The sequence below is a fragment of the Elephas maximus genome, chromosome 9, assembly GCF_024166365.1.
Source record: "Elephas maximus indicus isolate mEleMax1 chromosome 9, mEleMax1 primary haplotype, whole genome shotgun sequence".
Taxonomy (NCBI): domain Eukaryota; kingdom Metazoa; phylum Chordata; class Mammalia; order Proboscidea; family Elephantidae; genus Elephas; species Elephas maximus.
Window position 1 is genome coordinate 18,361,870 of NC_064827.1, and position 22,266 is coordinate 18,384,135.

General features: G+C 40.4%; 1 protein-coding gene across 5 annotated transcripts in view; it reads right to left on the reverse strand.

Moving 5' to 3' along the window:
* Nucleotides 1-22,266, reverse strand: part of PTPRD (protein tyrosine phosphatase receptor type D) — a 591,083-nt gene that overhangs the window by 316,913 nt on the left and 251,904 nt on the right. The gene's annotated exons all lie outside the window — the stretch shown is intronic.

Sequence of the window (22,266 nt, forward strand, 5' to 3'; positions counted from 1 at the left end):
AAAAAACCAAACCAAACCCAGTGCCATCAAGTCGATTCCGATTCACAGAGACCCTATAGGACAGAGTAGAACTGCCCCACAGAGTTTCCAAGGAGCACCTGGCTGATTCAAACTGCTAACCCTTTGGTTAGCAGCCATAGCACTTAACTGCTATGCTACCAGGGTTTGGAGAAATCAGTTGTAGACTGGATAAAAATAAGTGATCAAACGTAGGACACATGTCTGAGGTAAAACTGCCAGAGTCTACTGCCTAATTGGTTCTGTGGAATAAGGGGAGAAAGACGAACTAAGGAAGACTATGAGCTTTCTGGCATACATTACTGGGAGTGAAGTGGGGCCATTAATTGATACAGAAAACATAGTAAATCGGAGAGAAAATGGGTTCAGTTCTTAACATGTTTACTTTGACTTTACTGCAACATATTCAGGTAGCAATATCAAGTATGCACGAGTCGGGATTGACTCGACGGCACTGGGTTGGTTACTGGGTATCAAGTATGCTAGTGGAATAAGGGCCACGAGCGTAGGGGAAAAGGCTAAGGGTCAAAATCTTGGTCACTGAAGCCATGGGAGCAGGCGACATCATACATGAAATAGGGAGAAAGAGCAGGCAGGGGTCCTGAGAGGCCTTTAAGGACCAGTCAGAGGAACAGGAGGCCTGGCTAGGGAAGCAGCTTAGTTAGGAGCAGTAGCGATTTGGTTTCTGGATTAAAAAAATAATAAAACAAAACTGCCATCTATTAAGTCTATGGCTTAAAGCACTGTGAGTAACCTCCAGCCTGTCAAATTGTGTAACTGCCCACACTCCCCAAGCCAAGTGCCACAAACTCTTCTTCTATCAACCTCTTCAGCAAGAAAGCATTTTACCAAAATGATATCCTCAGCAGACGCTAAAACAACGAAGCTGGAAGAATGCGAGGGAGCAACGTTTGAAGTTTATTAAACCCGACAATTTAATATTTATGTAAGCTGCAAGTGCTAAGCATAATTGGACTTAGCTATTTTTTTTTTTTATTGGCTTAGGTTTAATGGGTTGTGAATTTAACTTCATTATCGTAATTCTGCCTGCTCTTTGAGCTCGCTCAACCAAACTAGGAAAAAACTTGAGAGCTGCTTCTACGTCACCCAAACAATTGTTGAGATGACCTGAAATCAACGGGTCAAAGAACCTGGGTTCTTTTATTGAACATTAAAGGGAAGATCTTCAGTGGAGAACAAAGAGGCTTTGGGGTAATAAACACCTGGGTTCCAATTCCAGAGCTGCCAGTTACTGTGAGATTTTGTTAAGACTTTGGGCGAGTTGCTAAATATCTGGAAGCCTCAGTTTCCCAAGTAGGAATGATGTCATCCATATGCGATTACTGTGCAATGAAACGAGATTGCACCTAAAACATCCAGCAGAATTCCTTTGCACGTGCCAAGCCATCAACACACACTGGTTCCCTTTAGCCCTTGTCATGGATTGAATTGTGTCCACCCAAAATATGTGTCAACTTGGCTAGGCCATAATTCCCACTATTGTGTGACTGTCCACCATTTTGTCATCTGCTGTGATTTTCCTATGTGTTGTAAATCCTATCTCTATGATGTTAATGAGGTGGGATTAGTGGCAGTTATGTTAATGGGGCAGGATTCAATCTACAAGATTAGGTTTTGTTTTAAACCAATCTCTTTTGAGATATAAAAGAGAGAAGCCAACAGAGACACGGGGGCTTCATATCACCATGATGGCATCACCAGAATAGAGTGCCTCCTTTGGACCTGGAGTTCCTGTGCAGAGAAGCTTCTAGATCAAGGGAAGATTGATGATAAGGACCTTCCTCCAAAGCTGACAGATAAAGCGTTCCCCTAGAGCTGGTGCCCTGAATTCAAACTTCTAGCCTACTAGACTGTGAGAGAATTAAACTTCTCCTTGTTAAAGCTATCTACCTGTGGTATTTCTCTTATAGCAGCACTAGATAGCTAAGACAGCCCTTGTACCTTGATTTTCTGCATCAACAGACCTTTACCAGTTGGAAGCCATTATGCACATCTCCATGAACTTTGGCAATATAAGCATACTCTAGTTTTTTTTTTTTTAGTAGGGGTTGATCATCCCAACTGCTATTCTAGTCACCTTTCAGATAAAATTGGTGGCACATAATAAATAAGCTAAGAAGAGGCAAAGCACATGTTACAGATTAAATTATGTCCTCCAAAAATATAAGCTGTAAATTCTAAACCAGTCAGTGGTTATAGTCCCATTGGGGAATGGGTTTTCTTTGCCATGTTAATGAAGCACTATCAGTGTAGAGTATGTCTTAACTCAATCTCCTTTTGAGAGGTAAAAGACAAGATTAAGCATGCAGAGATGGAGGAAGATAGATGCTAAAGCACATGAGGATTACAACGGAACCAAGGAATAAGGTCCTTCCTCCAGAGCTGACAGACAGAGAAAGCCTTCCCCTGGAGCTGACACCCAGAATTCGGACTTCTAGCCTCCTAAACTGTGAGGAAATAAATGTTTGTTTGCTAAAGCCATCATATGAGTACTTCTGTTACAGCAGCACTAGAGAACTATGAAAGTGTGGAATTATCCCTTCTTGCAGGGGCAGGAGAGTACAACAAGTCATACTCAAGTACTTAAACTAAAAGCTTCCTTCTCACGTACTCTCTCTAATCACCCAAACACAGAAATCACAGAATGTGAGAAACTGACCATTCCTCATAAAATGGGGCGTTTAAAGAGTAAATTCAATAAAAACATTAAATCAACACAAACCAAATTTTGAAAATCGCTAACTATGTTTTACTAATAGATAAAGACTGTTGTTACTAAGTTAACCTGCAATAAATGGTTTGTAATAAGACACAGAATTGGAAGTGACCCCTAGTATGTTTTAAATTTATCACTTGCCCTTTCTCCTCTTTTTAGCCTTACTGATTCCTTCCTTGCACAAATAATGTACTTGGGGCGGGGGAGGAGGGGGGAAGATTCAGGGTGTTTTCCACAAGCTTGACAAGCTTGGCATTAAATTACCTCTGAATTTTATCTCTAATTATTAGCTGAGTTACGGAGGCAAACTATACTACAGGTTCCTCATTAATAAAGTAGGAGAAATAATTCCCTTGCCAGCCCTCAGGAATGGTATTAAGATTGTTCTTGCTTAGTGCCATCAAGTTGATTCTGACTCATATCGGCCCTATGGAACAGGGCAGAAACTAGCCCATAGTGTTTCCCAGGCTAAAAAACTGCAGGAGCAGATCGTCAGGTCTTTTCTCACGAGGAGTGGCTGGTGGGTTCAACTGCGCCACCAAGGATCCTTGGTATTAAGATTAAATAGGGTAATAAGTAGACTAAACCCCAAAACCAAACCCACTGCCGCTGAGTCCATTCCGACTCATAGCAACCGTATAGGACAGAGTAGAACTGCCCTACAGCGTTTCCAAGGAGTCGCTGGTGGATTTGAACTACTGACCTTTTGGTGAGCAGCCACAGCTCTTAAGCACTGCACCACCAGGGCCACAAGTAGGCTAAAGTGGCTTGTAAATATAGGAACAATAGCGTCTTTAAACCTTTTGGCATAGTAGCACAGTTTTTGCAAGATGGTTGCTTATTAGTCACAAGACATTAGTCAGGTGCTTTTTCAACTATCCCAGCCTCAGTTTCTCCATCTGTTAAGAAGAGATAATGTTGTCTACTTCACCGGATTGATGTGGGAAGTAAAATAGATATTTGGTAAACATTTAACATAGTGTCTGGCACATAGTGAGCACTCAATACAGGTAGTCCCCGAGTTAAGAACATCCAACTTACAGACAATGCTGGGTTTCTGGGTTTACAGACAATGCGCACTTAAGAACTGACTGCCATAAAGCCTATTATATTAAAAATCTGAGTTAAACACATACAGTAGTTTATAACAGCAAACGCACTCAACTACTTTGCAATGCTCAGGAAAATACTGTGCAGTTTGGAAATGCTTCTTAAGTGTCTTATATGCATAAAAAATGCATAGAAAGGTAAAATATATACTGTATACTAAGACAAACATTTGACTAACTGATGCTAAATAAGAACCTACGCACCTGTTCTGACTCACCTACAAATTCTACTTAAAGGCAAACTTAAGAACGGATCTGCCTGCATATGGCGACTATCATTATCAATTTCAGTCTTCAAAGGAAAAAACCTGTTCTGTTCAGCACCGTTTTGCCATTTAGTGGTAACTCTAGGATGGCATCCTGGTTCCTGATGCCCAGTCAGTCCAGTGTCCTGTCTACACCCCATGGCTTCCTACAGATAACCAAGTGTAAGCTAAAAACAAGGGCTGATGGCTCTTTCCCCTTTCTTCCTTTGTTAGGCAAAATTACTACTTAACACCACTCACTTTTTGTTGTTGTTAGCCACCATACAGTCAACCCACTACTCATGGCGACCCCAGCCACAAGAGAAAGAAAAGCTACCTAATCCTGCACCATCACCATGACTGGTTGTAGACTGGACTGTTGTGCTCCACAGGATTTTCACAGGCTGATTTTTAGAAGCAGAGCAACAGGCATTTTTTCCTAGACCATCTTAGTCTGGAAGCTCCACTGCAACCTGCTTAGCATCACTGCAACATATAAGCCTTCAATGAAAGACAGGCGGCGGCCATGCATAGGTGCACTGGCCAGGAATCGAACCCAAGTCTCTCACATGCAAGGCAAGAATTCTACCACTTGAACCATTAATGTCTCACCTAACGCATTCTACATGCAGAGTCAAACAGCACTGTGCATTATAAAGCCGGGAAAGTCAGGAAGTGGATATGTTACGTGTTGCAGAATGACATATGAAAGTATTTATTCATGAATATACAGTTTAATAGCCCTGCATTGAGCACTACACCTTGGCACAGCACTGTGGTTTCAATCGCTACTTTAGGCCACGTGGACATATTTCATTCAGTCTAGGTTGACTGTTTTATTCTATCGAGTTACTAGAAGAGTTTTAATTTCCTGGTATTTTTACTTTCCCTGTAAGCATTCATTAAACTATACAACAGGAAGTGATCTGGCTTAGACTAGATGGGAAAAAATAAAAACAAATCCCTCAAAATAACTTTATTAGCCAACTACTACCATTCAACAAGTATATTTTTCTAAGCTTGGGTGATGACGTTACCATTCTCCACACCAACAACTATGATGTTTAATACTTTAAAGCTGAAATAGCATCAGACTTTCAATAAAAATTTACGTTGCTTTTTTTCCCAATGCTTGAACATTCAAATGTCTGATGAAACAAATAATATACCTGAAAGATTACATTCCTTAGAATAAGTAAAACAGATCTAACTCCTTAACACTGTCACAACCGAAAGACCTTTTCTTTATGATAACATAATCCCTATAGGGTGAGGAAAAAAATCTGATTTTTCATTTGAAAGCCAAAAGGGCGAAAGCTAAATTACGCTGACTCTGCCCAAGTCATTGGAATATATATATTTTTAATTCTCACAAATATGACAGGACTTGCCATTTGCACGACTGTTACATGGAAAACATTAGAAGAAGGTACAGGCAAGGAAGATGCTCAGGAATAAAGATATTCTTAAAGATCCGTATAAATTTCTGTGTCTGTGACACAATATAGGAAACCCTGGTGGCGTAGTGGTTAAGTGCTACTGCTGCTAACCAAAGGGTCGGCAGTTCAAATCTGCCAGGCGCTCCTTGGAAACTCTATGGGGCAGTTCTACCCTGTCCTATAAGGTCGCTATGAGTCGGAATCGACTCTAGGGCACTTTGTTTCTGGGTTTATGACACAATATTTCATAAGAACGAATCCCCCCATCCTTGCTATCAGGGTAAACAGCTCTCTATAAGTGGCTATTGGAGGCTAACAATTAGAGTTTAATAACAGCTCTAAATGTTTTCTTCATGCAAATGTCTCTATCTCTATTAAAATCAAAAACCATACGGTTTCTAAGGTTGTAATTCTTTACAGAAGCAGACAGATCTTTCTTCTGCAGAGCGGCTGGTAGGTTTGAACAGTCCATCTTTCGGTTAACAGCCAAGTGTGTAATCACAGTGCCACCAGGGCTCCTTCTGTCCACATTAGGATTTATTAGTCAGTCTAGTTGTGTGTGTGTGGGAGTGTGTGTGTTTCCTCTCATTGGAGGTATCTGAGAATTCACAGTAGCGTCTACACAATGTCTATAAAAATAAGTCTAATAAAAATTACTCTTAAAATATGCCAACACACACACACACACACAAAAAAAAAAAATTTCAGGATAAGTTGTATCAGACAAGGAGAGATCTAAACTGAATCTTAGTAAACTAAAAAAAAATTTTTTTTGACTTAGAATAACTTTTCTAGTATACATATATTTGTGAATATGTAATCTATACCATGAAATAGTATTTTCAAAATATTATGTTTCATTTTACTCTATTGACATTAATCCTTGAATAACAGTTTTCATATTATAAACCTCTATGTATACTAGCTCTATGGCCCCATCTGATGCTAGTTTAAATGAAACTAAATATTCTTCTAGGTGACAATCCTAGAATCCCACCATGTGCATTCCAAAGGTATTCTTTAATTTAGGGTGTTCTTGGTATTCTCTGAACTAGCATTATATGAAATAGTCATTAACCATGGAATAAATCACAGTGCAATATATAAAACAATTGCTATATATTCCTATGATATTGGATCTATATGCCTTGACAAGGGAACATACGCAAGTTACTGTTATGTAAAAATAAAAGAAAGCTGAAGAACCAAAATCCAAAACCAAACCTGTTGCCGTTGAGTCGATTCCAACTCATAGTGACCCTACAGAACAGAACAGAACAGCCCCGTAGAGTTTCCAAGAAGCACCTGGTGGATTCAAACTGCCTACCTTTTGGTTAGCAGCCATAGCGCTTAACCACTATGCCACCAGGGTTTCTAGCTGAAGAACAATTCATATAATATGATTCCATTGGTTAAATGAAAATAATCTCAAAGGTATAAACCCAATATGTATGTGCTCCACAGCTGCTAAACTACAGTACATGGAAAAGGGTCTGGAACGAGGCAACCCAACGGCTACCACAGGTTACCTCTGGAGAATGAGATGCTGAAGGAATCTCATTGTTTTACTTCCTCACGGTTTAAATTTTTTCCAAAGAGAATGCATTTTGGTATCATTTGTGTATGTTTTAAAAATAAAAAGGAATATTTGAAAATTGAAATTAAACACTGAAGAAATTTCACATTGTTTTCTACAAAAGCCTATTTCTGTGGTTCAACAATCATCTCAAGTGTGATTACTTCAAACTACAATAAATGATTCTGAACCATGATGTGTTTTATGATCAGCTATTGCACTGCTAAGAATTACTGCAGTGCCTTCAAATGCTTTACTAGATATCAGAATTTACAAAACGAAAAGGATTAATAAGATCACATCAGTAGCTAATATGTTCACATGTTTATATGCATCAGTCAATAATATAATCCAAAAATTACTTATACCTTATTGGGGCGGGAGCATTTTAGCTTTTCATTGCATCTGTGGTATAACGGATTGCTTTTGTGTGGCCTTTCTTGCCATGGTCTTGTAACTTCCACCAAGGTGACTGGGTGAGACGGTATGATAGGGTAACTGCAGCCCATCAAGGGGATTAGTCAGTTCTGCCATCCCACTGGGCTTGAAATAAGCCACCCCAAACTCAAAAAACTCATTGCTGTCAAGTCAATTCTGACTTATAGTGACCCTATAGGACAGAGCAGAACTGCCCCATAGGGTTTCCAAGGACTACCTGGTGGATTCGAACTGTCGACCTTACTGGTTGGCAGCTGTAGCACTTAACCACTACACCACCAGGGTTTTTTAAGCCACCCTAGAGGTGGGAAAGAGATGAGCCCAGGAAAGGAGAGACCAACAGGAGAGACCCAGCAGCAGGAGACAAGGAGGTGGACTTCCTGGCCAACAGAGAGAGAAAGCTTTAAGCGCCTTTGGGCAGAGCCTGAGGGCAGGGAGAGGTGTGCCTGTGAGCATGGCTGGGAAGAGGATATCCTGATGAAAGAAGCGTATCCTGAGACTGAACTGTAAATTCTACTTCCCTAATAAGCCCTCTAATTGTGAGTATGGTCTGTAAGTTCTGTGTGGCCACTGCAATGAATTATCAAACCCAGTAGAGAGTGCCACGGGAGGGATGGTTGGTGTCAGAGTTGGTAAAGATGGCAGAGAAAGGAGCCGTGTTTGACCTTCACCTCACAGGAATCAGCCTTGGGCTGTTGATCTTGGTTCTCTTCCCCCCAGGGGGGTTGGAGGAGGTCAGATGCCACCCCCATGCCATTTTTACAGCATCCAATACCTAGTTAAGTAATCAAAATGTGTGGCTTTCGAAAAAATCCAAATAATAAATGTAAAAATCATGCACACACTAAGATAAAATTACAAAGCAAATGTTGTAAAGGCAAATTGCATTCCTTCATCTCAGTTGCCTGGGTCCTTTTCTGGGAGAAGAGAAAACAGGGAGAGAGAAGAAGCAAAACCATCCCTACACCAATGCTGATGATGTGGACATTACAGCATGTTAACATGCCTTTCTCCTGGGGAACAGAGCATGTTCTCCACACCTAGAAACAGTTGAGCGACTACTCCTCTAATAACTATTTTTCCCCCCTTTGGCTAAAAATAAATCCAAGTGGGAATAAAGGACAGATTAAAATATCATAGCATCACAGACCTGCTGACGTTAGCACATCCTGTTTTCCATCTGAAGCTTGAATTCCCAGCTTCGCTCCTGCACCCTCAGAAGACGATCGCTCACCTCTACCTCCTGAGATTGCCCCAGTGATTTTCTGGAAGCTGAGATCATTCCAGAGTTCTTCCTGAGACCAATGCAAACATCTGCTACTCCGCGGTCATCATGCTGCTGTCTAAGTTAACACAAAGTGAGTTAATCCCTCTCTGCATGACGGTCCACAGAGGCAACCACCAGCTTCAAAACTGGTTTAGTTATTTTTCTTAAGCCCCTGAGGGACTACAAGAATCACATTTCTACATTCTCAGCCCAACTGTCTTTTCTGTAATAGTTTTTTTCTAAATAGTCTGTCTTCTTAGCAACCGTTCTTATTCAAGAAGAATATAGCTATCCCTGTATTATTTTTTTTTCTATATTACATTAAAAAAAAAAATCGCCATTGAGTCGATTCCAACTCACAGCAACCCTATAGGACAGAGTAGAGCTACCCCATAGAGTTTCCAAGGAGAGCCTGGTGGATTCAAACTGCCGACATTTTGGTTAGCAGACATAGCTCTTAAGCACAACGCCACCAGGGTTTCCCTATAATACGTAGTAAACTTAAAGCCCTGCATAGTTTGGCAAATCAGTTCATCAGAATGTGACTCTCTCTTATTTTGTTCTGTTGATAATATGTTATTATTATTTTATTAGTTTTTAGACCTACAGCTACCCACTTACTATAATCAGAAAGGGTACAAATAAAGAGACACATCAGGCAAGACCTCAGGAGGTCCTGGTGTGGGAGCTCCCTCCCCCATTCATGGATGTTCTTGCTAATCCAGAAGACCCCAAAAGAACTGTGATATTATTTTGGAGAGACTATCCTTCAGATAGGATGAGGCCATGATAAATCCATTATTAGTAAATGTGATCTAAGTTACATTTCCAAAGGTAGTGGTAGCTTTACACTGAGCCACCCACAAATTTTGTCCTGGGGCTTTCCGTATGGCTTCCACCATTCCTCTAGGTGACGTCTTATCAGGCTGAATATGGGCAGGAAGTCTCTCATATGAACAAAACCATACCTGGTCATAGGGTGATCAAACCCGAGTCTCAAACTGCAATAAGAGCCCCAAACAATTATGAATGAAACCAATAAAAGTCTATACACTGGAGAAGGTAATCAAATAACGTTTAGGAGCAAGTCAACTCCCTCCGTCTTTTGTGTAAAACCCTCACTTTCTCAAACCCTAAAATTTTCTCAGATCCTTGCAAAGACAACTACTTAAAAGAAGTTTACACAAAGGAAAAGAGTAGGATTAACTTGAGATCGTGGGAGTCTAGAATGCCACTACACATAGCAAGTCGCTTACATGGACAAGTACTTCCTCTGCTTGCTTGGTAGTTGAAGTATACGACCAGGCTGCACAATATTCAGCCGACTGCTCCTCGTCCTTCATAAAGACTCCACCCAGGATAAGCAACCCCTTTTCCTTTCCCACTTCCTGAGTTCAATCAGCTCAAGTCACTTTAGAGGAATGGGGTGTCCATTCTTGCGACTCCTTAGCTCCCCTTTTGTTTGGCCTGCTAATTCCTTCTCCATTTGGGGAAAGAGAAAGACTTTTTAGCTGCCTCTTCATCGCTCGATGGCTTTGATGATGTTCTGGGGGCTTTACCAAGAATGACATTTCAGACATTTTAGACCGCTCTAACTCAGCTTAGCTGCCGAAGCAGAGCACAGCTGAAGAGAGCACTCAATTAGCAACTCCAACTTCAAAGGGGATACTATTCTCGCCTCAATACACATGTGTAACTCCCATTAGCATTAATGGGAGCTGTGGGAGCCCACAGCTGAGAGAATATACCTCCAAGTCTGTTTGCTTGAAGAGCATACAATTAAAACTTATAGCCCAAATTTTTCAAGGAAGGCACAGTAAGTATACCAAGTATTCATGCAAAATCAAGTGTGGTCACACGGGAAAAAGTAAGCTCCCATCTCTATATGTGAGGAAAGAGCTATCTAAACGAGGCCAGCTTTCATTGCATTTCTCCTCTTAAAAGTAGACACCAGCCTTTCATGGTGTTTGGGGGAAGAAGTCACACCTCTGTTTTAAAAGTTTAGTTATGGATTTATTTAAGCGTTATTTTATATTGCTTTAAGGGCATCATGTTTGGTAAAGTAGAAGGTCAATGAAAATGAGGGAAAACCTCAATGAGATGGGTTGAGACAACAGCCACAACAATGGACTCAAACATACCATACCAACGATCATGAAGACGGCACAGGACAGGGCAATGTTTCATTCTGTTATACATAAGATTACCAGGAGTCAGAGCCGTCTCAACAGCAGCTAACAACAACATGTTGCTCTGAAAGACTAGTATAAGGTTAAAAAACTCTAGTGAGATCCCCTAAATGAATGTTCTATGCATAAAATCCAGGCATGGCATCTACACACACTCAGTGGCTTTTCCTGCCTTCTACTTAACAGCTTTACTCTACCTTAAAATTAGGAAAAAACAGGTTTGTCACTGAAACTATAGGTTGGAGAGGAAAATGCTTGCCCAAATAAGCTTGTCCTTATTGGGATGGAACAAATTTCTTTCCTTTATCTCGTTCTAAAGAGACTTGTCCATATATTTTTTTAACATGGAGTTAATACATGTAGTTTCAATAAAATATCAGTACGTTAGCTAGTCTGGGCTTCATTTCCAGCATTCACTATACCTCCACAGAGAAAATAATCTGAATGGACTTAACAACTTTTAAAAGTTATTCATTTCCTGTTGTTTAAACACTTGTCCCAAGCTTTAAAGAGAAGCTTATAAATGATAATCAGGGAGGTGATAAAGAAGAGTTAGTTAATCAAGCAACTTCCAGGGTATAGGAGTGAATTATTGATCTAGTATTGACACGTATTATAATCCTCTTTATCAACAAACATCACTTCCTGACTTTCTAATTATATGAGAAACTACCTCAGGTACTGGACCATATCAGGCTGAAGTGGGTCCATAAACTTGCCAAAAAGGTTGGATGAGAAAATAATGCACACACCACCACCCTCCCCCCATAAACTTATGGAAGTTGAGATGTTAAGAGACTTTTCAAAATGTATAACCTGGCAGGTGCTCTAGGTTAAAATTTAATTTTTAAAATTTCATTTAATACATGGTGTTCATAACAACATTTTTCACTTCTAATACTTAACACCTTGCCTTACAAGTTTGAGAGCAACCATCTCTTCATGGAATTTTAAAGCTGATGTGTCAAAGAATGGAGCATCTTAAAACTGAATAGTGTCCACTGACTTCAGATCCTGTGGCAGGCTGCATAAGGAACGACAACCACAGATGAGATAATAAACAAGCCGTGGACCATGGTTAACAGAATTACTAAAGTGGCAAACATGAGAAGGAATTCACCATTCTTTATCAAAGAAGTTTATGGGTTGTTTCTATCATATTCACAACCTCACTCATAAACTTGAAAGCTACTTACTAGGTACGCTATTCAAAGAGTATCTCATAAACAGAACCAACCACCCTTCAAATGACAGATACAGAATGTTGATGTTATTATACAGGGCCCATTTTTTTTTTTTTTTATTCTTAGGCTATGAACTGCTCTGAAAAAAATGCCAACAGATTTCGCTGTGCTATTAATCTTGCTGCAACAATTACGTCTTCTGTGTTGCTGAGACTACCTTCACCACCTAACATGAAACTCCTCCTGAGCTTCAGCTGGCACAGAAAACAGCCAGTTTCTTATTTAGAAAGAATTTAGTTGGTAATGGTTCAACTAGGGATTATCAATGCACAAAATGGCATTGATTCTAATACTCACATAAGCACAACCACACTCTTTCTATAACTTTTGTCCAAAATATTAGTTTTACAATTTTTTTTTTTCTCCACTTGACCCTCTCTATAAAAGATAATATATTTCCAATTAGTGCAACTCAAAATATACTGAGAGTTCATGAACCTTAGGTGGGCCATGGGATATAGAATAAGTGGATGGCTACTCATGATTATTGAAATATTTGAGGGAGTAAGGGAGAGAGAGAAGAAAGAGGGACAAGGAGAGGGGGAGGAAGATGTTTACCCTGCACTTCTTGATTACAGGCTGGTCTATAGCATGCCCATTCCATGAGCCAGGAGGCAGCCAAGATTTCTCTACTTTTCAGGAGAAGCGACCGCAATAACATTGTATAGAAATGTCTGATAGCCTCTCATCATGTAGATGTGCACAATCTTACATACAGAGCTCATTTAATTCTACCCCTGATTACGAGGCCACAGTCAACCTTGGAAATGTCACCTATACAAATCTAACTTGTAAAACTTACTGACATGCATTATTTCAATAAATATTTATTAAAAGCCTGCTTGGAAGCATCCCTTGTGCTAGATGCTAGAGATAGCAGCATCCAAAACGAAATAAAACAAACCCACTGCCGTCAAGTCAATTCCAACTTATAGCAACTCTATAGGACAGACTAGAACTGCCCCACAGGGTTTCTGAGGCTGTCACCTTTACGGAAGCAGACTGCCACATCTTTCTCCCGCAGACTGGGCCGATGGGTTTGAATTACTGACCTTTCAGTCAGCAGTGGACTGTTTAACCACTGCACCACCAGGGCTCCTGATACCACTACAGATGAGTCAAATACCACCCCACCCTCATGGGACAAGTAATATAGATTTCAGTCCTATTTAAAATAATCACCAAAAAATAATTCAATCTCAGTATTTTATTCTTAACCTCTTTATTATGATCATTCGAATGGTTAGAATTAAAACAATAGAGCTATTCAGGCATGGAAATACTGAATAAAACTCTGAGTGGAAGAAATTTCATAAAAATGGGCATTTCTACATGTGGGTTCATATAGGGGGGGTTTGAGTTCTTTTTTCCTCTTCAGACTCTTGCAAAAGTTGCCATTAAAGACACATCTGATAAGGCAATTTCAGCAAAGAGCACACTCAGTAGGAAACAACTAACTAGAGGACCAAAGACGTACTCTCTTTGAGTCTTACTTTTTTTTTTTTAATACGAACTTTGGAACTTGTAGGTCGTCCCACTTAAAGCTCTTGCTTTTAAATTGCCGTTTGTTTTTACACCCAATTAAACTGCCAGTGTAATGAAGAATTGTCCAACTGTGTAGAACTGTGAGGATCTTCTCACTGCTGCTCCTGCAGTCTTAATTTGCAGGTGCTTTTGCCTGAAATAAGAACTTAAAGTCACCACCTCAACAATAAGACCCGTAAAGCTTCCAACAACTGCTCTTCAAGACACGCAATGAAAAGAAACTTGCTTCACAAAATGGCCCTCCCGAGTAGAGCAAAGGGAGTCGTTCTCCTTTAATAATAAGATATTTGGGCTACGAAAAAGAGATTACCATGCCCCTGATTCTCTGGTAAAGGTAAAGACCACATACATGACGGGCTTGGTGCCTTTGAATTAGCTCAGCACTTTTAGTAACAGAACAAACGGAACTGACATTAGACTATTCATTTTCATGAAAATATACTGTATACAAAGCTATGAAGGCTGCTCAAAAATTCTTTGAATGATTTTCTCAATGATAGAGGACTACTTCCTTGTTAGATAATTAGGATGAAGGTGAAGGATCTCAGTAATCTTTATCAACCAGAGGTCTGAAAGAGAAAGTTACAGGGTCATAAAACACTGACATGACTGAATTCCCACACATCCAAAACGACCAGTCTTGACCTCTGAACCTCCTGTGGTTGCCTTAGACAAACATTTAGGAAGCCAACCTTTAATCAACATTTTGTGGGGGGATATTATTCCCTTCTATGCAGGAGACCCAGGTTTGATTCCCAGCCAATGCACCTCAAGCACAGCCACCATCCGTCTGTCATATTGCTACGATGCTGAACAGGTTTCTGCAGAGCTTCCAGACAGACTAAGAAGAAAGAACTGGTAATACTTCCAAAAACCATCCAACGAAAACTCCATGTATCAGAACATTCCAATCTGTAGCCGATCATGGGGATGGCATAAGACTGGGGAGCATTTTGTTCAACTGTGTATGGCGCCACCATGAGTCAGGGGCATACCTGATGGCAGCTAACAGCAATGTCTTCTTTAACACATTACCTCTTTCATAATCATCCATGTCTTTTCCATTCCAACTCAACCCACATTTTTATGTTCTTTCTGCTTTCTTTCTACCCTCACTGAGAAGAAACTCAAGGATGGTGAAAAAATGTCTCTTAAACAACCAATTCAGTGGCCCCTTTTGCTACAGTTCGGATATTCATACATCCTAACCTTTTACTAGGGATGCTGGGTCTTACCTACAAAAAAATTCAATCCCTGTATTCTTCCATGTCACATTGTACCTTTTGCAACACAGCATCAAAGGACAACATGAAGCAGTGAATAGGGAACAGGATTTGGAGTCAGAAGACCTGGGAATCAACTACATTTAACACCAATGTGAGCTTGGTAACATCACTTCAGATCTTTGGCTTCTCTGAACCTTAGCTCCTCCACAAGGCACATGGACCCTTCCTTAGCAGGTAGTCAAGTGCTTAGCAGTCCCCTCTTTCAGAGTATGAATCCCTTGGAATCGTTGGAGGGAACAACTATACATAGATACTGACACATCCCCAAATTTCCTTGCATTTTTGGTGATACTTCCGTAGGAATTTTTTCTTTTATTTTTCCAACAAAAGACTGGTTTTTTAATGTTTTCTCATTAAGAAAAGAGATCTGAAGATCTCTTAAATGTTAATTTTCACAGATGAGCCATTTAAGGGAGCAGCCCCAGCCACTCCCGTCCCATGCCTTGCCTCTTCTCTGCTTTGATGCACATGACAGCAGATCACTCACAGAGAACAAGCTCAGAAAATCATCCAGTGGATTTTGGTAAATATTGACACGGAGCTTTAGGACTAGATTATATTAGAATGAAAATGCTGGATCCACAGTGTCTTGAGGAATAGATTATTTTGCTTCAGTGATGGCGGTGATGGTGATGATTTTTCACACGGAGAGAGAGGAGAGAAGAAAAACTGGCCTTTAAGGGAAAAATTACCAATACAATTGGGTCAATGGGGGAATGCTGTGTAATCTGCAAAACTGCCCCGTTATAGGAGAAAGTGGCTGGGTTTACTACAGGTGTAACACGGTATGTTAAACAGAGGAAGAAGAAAACAGGGCTAAGATGTTCTCCATCATTTAGGGACTTGGACTTACCAACATTAGGCAAAGTCCTTCTCAAGTCTGAGCTTATCAGTGTGGGAGTGGGCAGGTCATTTACTCATGTAGGTTCAACTAACATACCGGCACTGATACGGACCACTAAATTTTTTTTCTTTTCAGTCATATGTAAAATACAATGTAAATTTTCTTTCCCTTGGTCCCAGCCCAGGGGCAGGGGCAGGGGCAGGTGTTTTAAAGTCTGAAGATTATGAAACTTTAGAGACCTAGTTTATGGAAGAATCTTTGGGTGGTACAAATAGTTAAGACACTGGCTACTAATTGAAAGGTTCAAGTCTACGCAGAGGTGCCACAGAAGGTAGGCCTAGAGGATCTACTTCCAAACAATCAGCCACCATTGCTTAGGGGGCGCTGAGTTTATGTTAATGGTGGTATACCGATTTGGACAAGGACAGCAAACATGGTTATACAACTGGAAGAATGTGATCGATGTTACTGATTTGTACATTTAGAAAATGTTGAGATGGTGTATATTTTGTTAAGGATATTTTCACCACAATTATATAATTATACACACACACATATGTGGAAGCCCCTGTGGCATGGCAGTCAAGTGCCGCAGCTGCTAACCAAGAGGTCAGCCGTTCAAATCCACCAGGTGATCCTTGGAAACTCTATGGGGCCATTCTGCTCCATCTTGTAGGGTCACTACAAGTCGGAATCGACTCGACGGCAGTAGGTTTGGCTTTTTTGGATTTATTGAAACCGTATGGAACACAGTTCTACTCTGACACACGTAAGGTCACCACGAGTCGGAAAAGACTCCACAGCAACTGGTAAGTTTATGGGAAATGAGCACAAAACTCTCACTTTTGCAAATTTTACAAAAACATATAACCAAGTGGACACACCGCTAGGCCCTCCCCGGTACCTAGAAGGGGTCGTGCAAGTGAGGGCCTGGGCAATGAATCTTCCTGAGCCACAGGGAAATCTGCCTCTGTCTCAGCCCCAAACTAGGTCTTCTCTCCACCAAGCCTAGGCAGATCTTCTAGCGTCAGAGTGCAGCACCATCGTGGCGGGGGAGGCACTGTGATCACTGGGTAACGTGAAGAAGAAAGGCCCCTGAGCCTGATAACGCTGTTAGCGTGAATCCAACCAGGCTGGCTGAAAGTATTTCCCGGCAACATTTTCATCACTATGCTGTAAAGTATGTTTATTTAAAAAAAAAAAAAAAAAATATATATATATATATTTGTTTGGTTTTAAGTTATCAGGGTCATATTTTACAACATGTTGGTAGGAAATGAAGAAAAGACTGGCCCCAAACCCAGTCCTACTGAACAAAACCCTAGTCCTAGTGGGCAGCATTTAATGTCCTCACTGGTGTTTTGTAGTGGGTTTATGGTAAATCATCGTGAAAAATAATTTAGGTCAGCATGAACACTTCCTCATAGATGGTGATTTATCTGTTTGTGAACTGAGATGAGGGAATTCCATTTTCTGTTGAGCCAGTGAGTGCTAACTTTATTAATGCATCTTTGCAACAGAGATTAATGGGGCCCACAGTAAGTCAGCGGTAGCACCTGATGTTAGTTTACGACAGGCTCTGCAAGACCTGGAAGTTCAGATCTATCATCATAGGACATGCCTAGAGCCTGAGTGTAAATAAAAGGCTCTTCAGGGCAGGGTGTTAGGCCTTACAAAGTAACACATTCGAGAACGTTCTTATTTTAGAGTGTATGCTAATGGCTTTTTCTCCAGACTAAAACACCTCAACTCCCATTTTCTAATAAATAAATATTTTACTGTGAAAATGCATTTTGCTTAATGAAGTCTGTGAAGGGAGAAGATGTTTTAAGATATTTTACTAGTACATTTTCATATTTAGCTATGCTTTTGCATTTCTACCAAGAGCAAAAAGGAGTCCTAAAAAATGGTAAATACAGTAATAACTCCTTGCTACTATTAGTTGGGAAAGAAACAAATGGGGGTATTACTTTGAAAGTAATTACTTCAGATCCTTTATTACATCATATTTTCTCCAAACCCAAACAAAGTAAATCCCAAATCTTCCTGTGAATGAAATATAATATTCTCTTGAAACGTTTTCCTCATCAGAAAAAATAAAAAACTGGGCTTAATTTATCTGTCAGTTGAGGTGTCATATGTCAAACACATCTTACATTTCAACAAACCTTACTTGCATATTGACGGAATGCTCAAGGAGACAGTAGTTTTTACCTCATGAACTAGCTTAGAAAGGTGTAAGCTGAATTCCTGCAAAGGCACTTTTCTTCTAAAAATAGACTTCATTATTGCTAATCACATTTGGTATGGATAGCTACCTTGTCATTTTAACCAAAATTATGATTTCTTGTCATAGTCAGAGATTATAGCTTCCTGGAAGGTCAGTTAAAAACCAGCTGTCAAGGAATCGATAATGACTCTTGGCGACCCCATGTGTGTCAGAGTATAACTGTGCTCCACAGGGTTTTCAGTGATTGATTTTTAACAAGCAGGTTGCCAGGGCTTTCTTCCAAGGCACCTCCGGGTGGACTCAAACTGCCAACTTTTTGGTTACCAACTGAGTGTGATACCATTCACACCAACCAGAGACTCCTTCCTTGAAGGCAGGCAAGAGTAATGTTTTTCCATCTTTTTATTCCCAGCACCCTGGCATAGTAGCGAACCATTAATATCAGGTAAAAAAAATTCATGAATTAATACAATTTGCTTCTCACACAGTACACACTTATCCCAGAGGTAGTGGCAACACATTCTGATATTTCTGATCTTTTTAAAAAATAAAAGATTAAATGAAGCAGTTCTGGAGGAAAAAAAACCCAGAAACTTCTTTGTTAAACTTGTCATTCATCCACTTAGCCAAGAGATGTTAATTGAAAACTTACAGCACGCCAAGCACTGTGCTTCCTGCCGTGTGTAGAGTCTTGGGCAAAACCAAGCTCTGTTCTCATGGAACTTCTAGTCTAATGAAAGCTCATCTCAGTTTCTCTCTGCGCACTCCCCAATCACTAACAGCAGGATGGTACTCACATTTCACATAAGAGGAGCCCATGGCGGCCAAAGGAGTCCCTGAGCGGGAAAAACAGTTAACATGCTTGGCTGCTAACCAAAAGGCTAGCGGTTTGGGTCCACCCAGAGGTGCCTCAGAGAAAAGACCTGGTGACCTACATCTGAAAAATCAACCACTGAAAATCTTCCAGAGCATGGTCGTACTCTGACACACATGGGGTCACTACAAGTCAGAATCTACTTGACAGTACCTGGTTTAATACAGCGGTCAATGGCAACTCACTCATCTGAACCACTGGATGACTTAGTGCACAAGGTACCCTTACCTGGTAGCAATTTTTTTTTCTAGCCTTAGAAAGTCAGTTTTACCTGTTCCATAAATTCTGCTTCACAAATAGGGCAGCACGCTTTAATCAAAATAACTTTAAATCAACTCTTGATAACGACAATTATAGCACTGATAGAAATAATATTGGTGAGTATAAAGAAAACCACAACAACAATTCACATTTACTGAGTGCCTGGAACTCTGGTAAGAACTTGATGGGGGAATCATCTCAAATCGAGGCAGGAAGTCTTCTTATCTCCAATGGACACAAGGAAGCTGAAGCTTAGAGAGGTTTAAGAACATGCACATAGCCACAGAACAAATGCTCTGGATTTGAACTCAGGTCTGTCTGTCTGCAGGACTTGAACTCTTAACCATATCTCCTGTCACCTTACACACCAAAGGTTATAACAGAAAATCTAAACAAAAAAACTGAAACACCTTTTTTATTAACTCTTGAAATGTTGTATGATTTCCCTGTCTCTTCTAAAATATATAACTGATGATTTGCATTTTCATAAGCATTAAAAAACAATTAGATTTTTATCTATTCTGTGACCTAGAACACCAATTACCCATTGGCACCGAGTAAATTCTGACTCATAGCAACCCTACAGGACAGAGTACAACTGCCCCATAGGGTTTCCAAGGCTGCGATCTCTCCAGAAGCAGACTGCCACATCTTTCTCCAGCAGAGCAGCTTTTGGGTTTGAACCACTAACATTAAGATATAATAGAAAAAGAAATGTATTTTAACTATGGCCTGAGTGTGACATGCACAATCCAAGCAATTGACTACCCGGCCTAATATATGCTGTTGTTAGGTGCTTTTAAGTCAGTTACAACTCATAGTGACCCAATGTACAACAGAACAAAACACTGCCTGGTCCTGCACCATCCTCACAATCCATGTTCTGCTGCTATTCATTAGGTTTTTACCACCCAATTTTTTTTTTTTAATAATTTTTATTGTGCTTCAAAATCAAGTCAGTTTCTCACATATAAACTTACATACACTTACTACATACTCCCAATTACTCTCCCCCTAGTGAGTCAGCCCGCTACCTCCTTCCAGTCTCTCTTTTTGTGACCATTTTGCCAGCTTCTAACCCCCTCTAAGCTCCCATCTCCCCACCAGACAGGAGATGCCAACATAGTCTCAAGTGTCCACCTGCTGCAAGTAGCTCACTCCTCATCAGCATCTCTCTCTAACCCATTGTCTAGTCCAATCCATGTCTGATGAGTTGGCTTCGGGAATGGTTCCTCTCCTGGGCCTATAGAAGGTTTGGGGACCATGACCGCTGGGGTCCTTCTAGTCTCAGTCAGACCATTAAGTCTGGTCTTTTTATGAGAATTTGGGGTCTGCATCCCACTGTTCTCCTGCTCCCTCAGGGGTTCTCTGTTGTGTTCCCTGTCAGGGCAGTCATCGGTTGTGGCTGGGCACCATCTAGTTCTTCTGGTCTCACTACCCAATCATTTTAGTTGATCACCAGGTGCTTTTCCCCAGTCTGTCTTAAATTTGGAAGCTCCACTGAAACCTGTTCACTATGGCTGACCCTGTTAGTATTTGACATACTGGTGGCATAGCTTCCAGCACCACAGCAACTTGCAGGCCACCAGAGTAGGGCAGCCTGACAGATGAGTGGCCTAATATATACGCATCATGAAAAGCACAATATGCATGCTAACACAACATTAAGCACAAATGTAAGGGGAAAAAATGTTAAAACTATTCGTATTGCATATGAGAGACTGAGGCACCAATAAAGGATCTTCAGTCTTTCAAAGTAACGATAATAACAGAGTATTGACAAGGGAGGTTAGCCATTTTTTCAAACTCCCATTATTTCCATGCCTACAGCTGTTTTTGAGTCCTTTAGACTAAGCGACATCTTATAAACCAGAAGGAACTTCTTCCCTATGTCTCTTGACCTCCCCATCCATCACCATAGCTCTCAATTCCTTTCATGAACATTAATTGAAGGACTATATGCTGGGCACTGTTCAAGATGCTGGAGACTCAGGAGTGGATGAAAGTGTTGAAACAACTCAGCTTTGATTGTTTGATGAAGGGAGGAGAAGAAAATTAACATTTTTTTTAAATTAACTTTTATATTTGAGGCACTGTACCACGTTTTACATACATGCCATCAGTTTCTCAAGACCACCCCTCAAAAAGCAGCAAGGATTATCTACCATTCTAAGGATGAGAAATTTGAAGTTTTAACTTAATTAAGGTGTCTAAGAGTCCCTGGGTAATGCGAGTGGTTTGCACTTGACTACTAACTGAAAGGTTGGGAGTTCAAATTCTCCCAGTGGCTCCATGGAAGAAAGACCTGGCAATGTGCTTCTGTTAAGATTACAGCCAAGAAAACCCTATGGAGCTCAGTTCTACTGTGTAACACATGGGATCGCCATGAGTCAGAATTAACTTAACTGCAACAGATGTGCTTTTGGCTTAATTTGTCTAAATCCATGCAGATAGGAAGTGGTAGATGATTGATATGAACCCACGTGTAGCTACAAAGATGATTCTCTTTCCACTGTGGTTGACTCTATTTCACTCTCTTATATAGTTCCTTTTCTATCTGCCCTGATACTACAGTTCTCAATTGTGACGTCCATCTTACAATGGCTACTAAAATAATGATCGCTTTCGTCTGTCACATGCAAAGTGAGATTAATTCTGCCTGAATGGTTTCTTACCTCATCGTATGTGTCTACATAAACTTATCTATATACGCCTATACATATATAAATTCATTCCACGAATATCTGTGGGGTGCCCAGTAAATGTCAAGAACGTTTCTAGGTCAGAGAAAATGCAATGAGATTGCATACAAATGTGAAGGACACACAGCTTGTATAATAAAAATTTCAAGAAATAAAGAGTACGATTTCACATAGTGAAAAGTACTAGGAAGCAAATTAAAAGGATCCTACAGCCGAACTGGAAACCCTGGTGGCGTAGTGGTTAAGTGCCACGGCTGCTAAC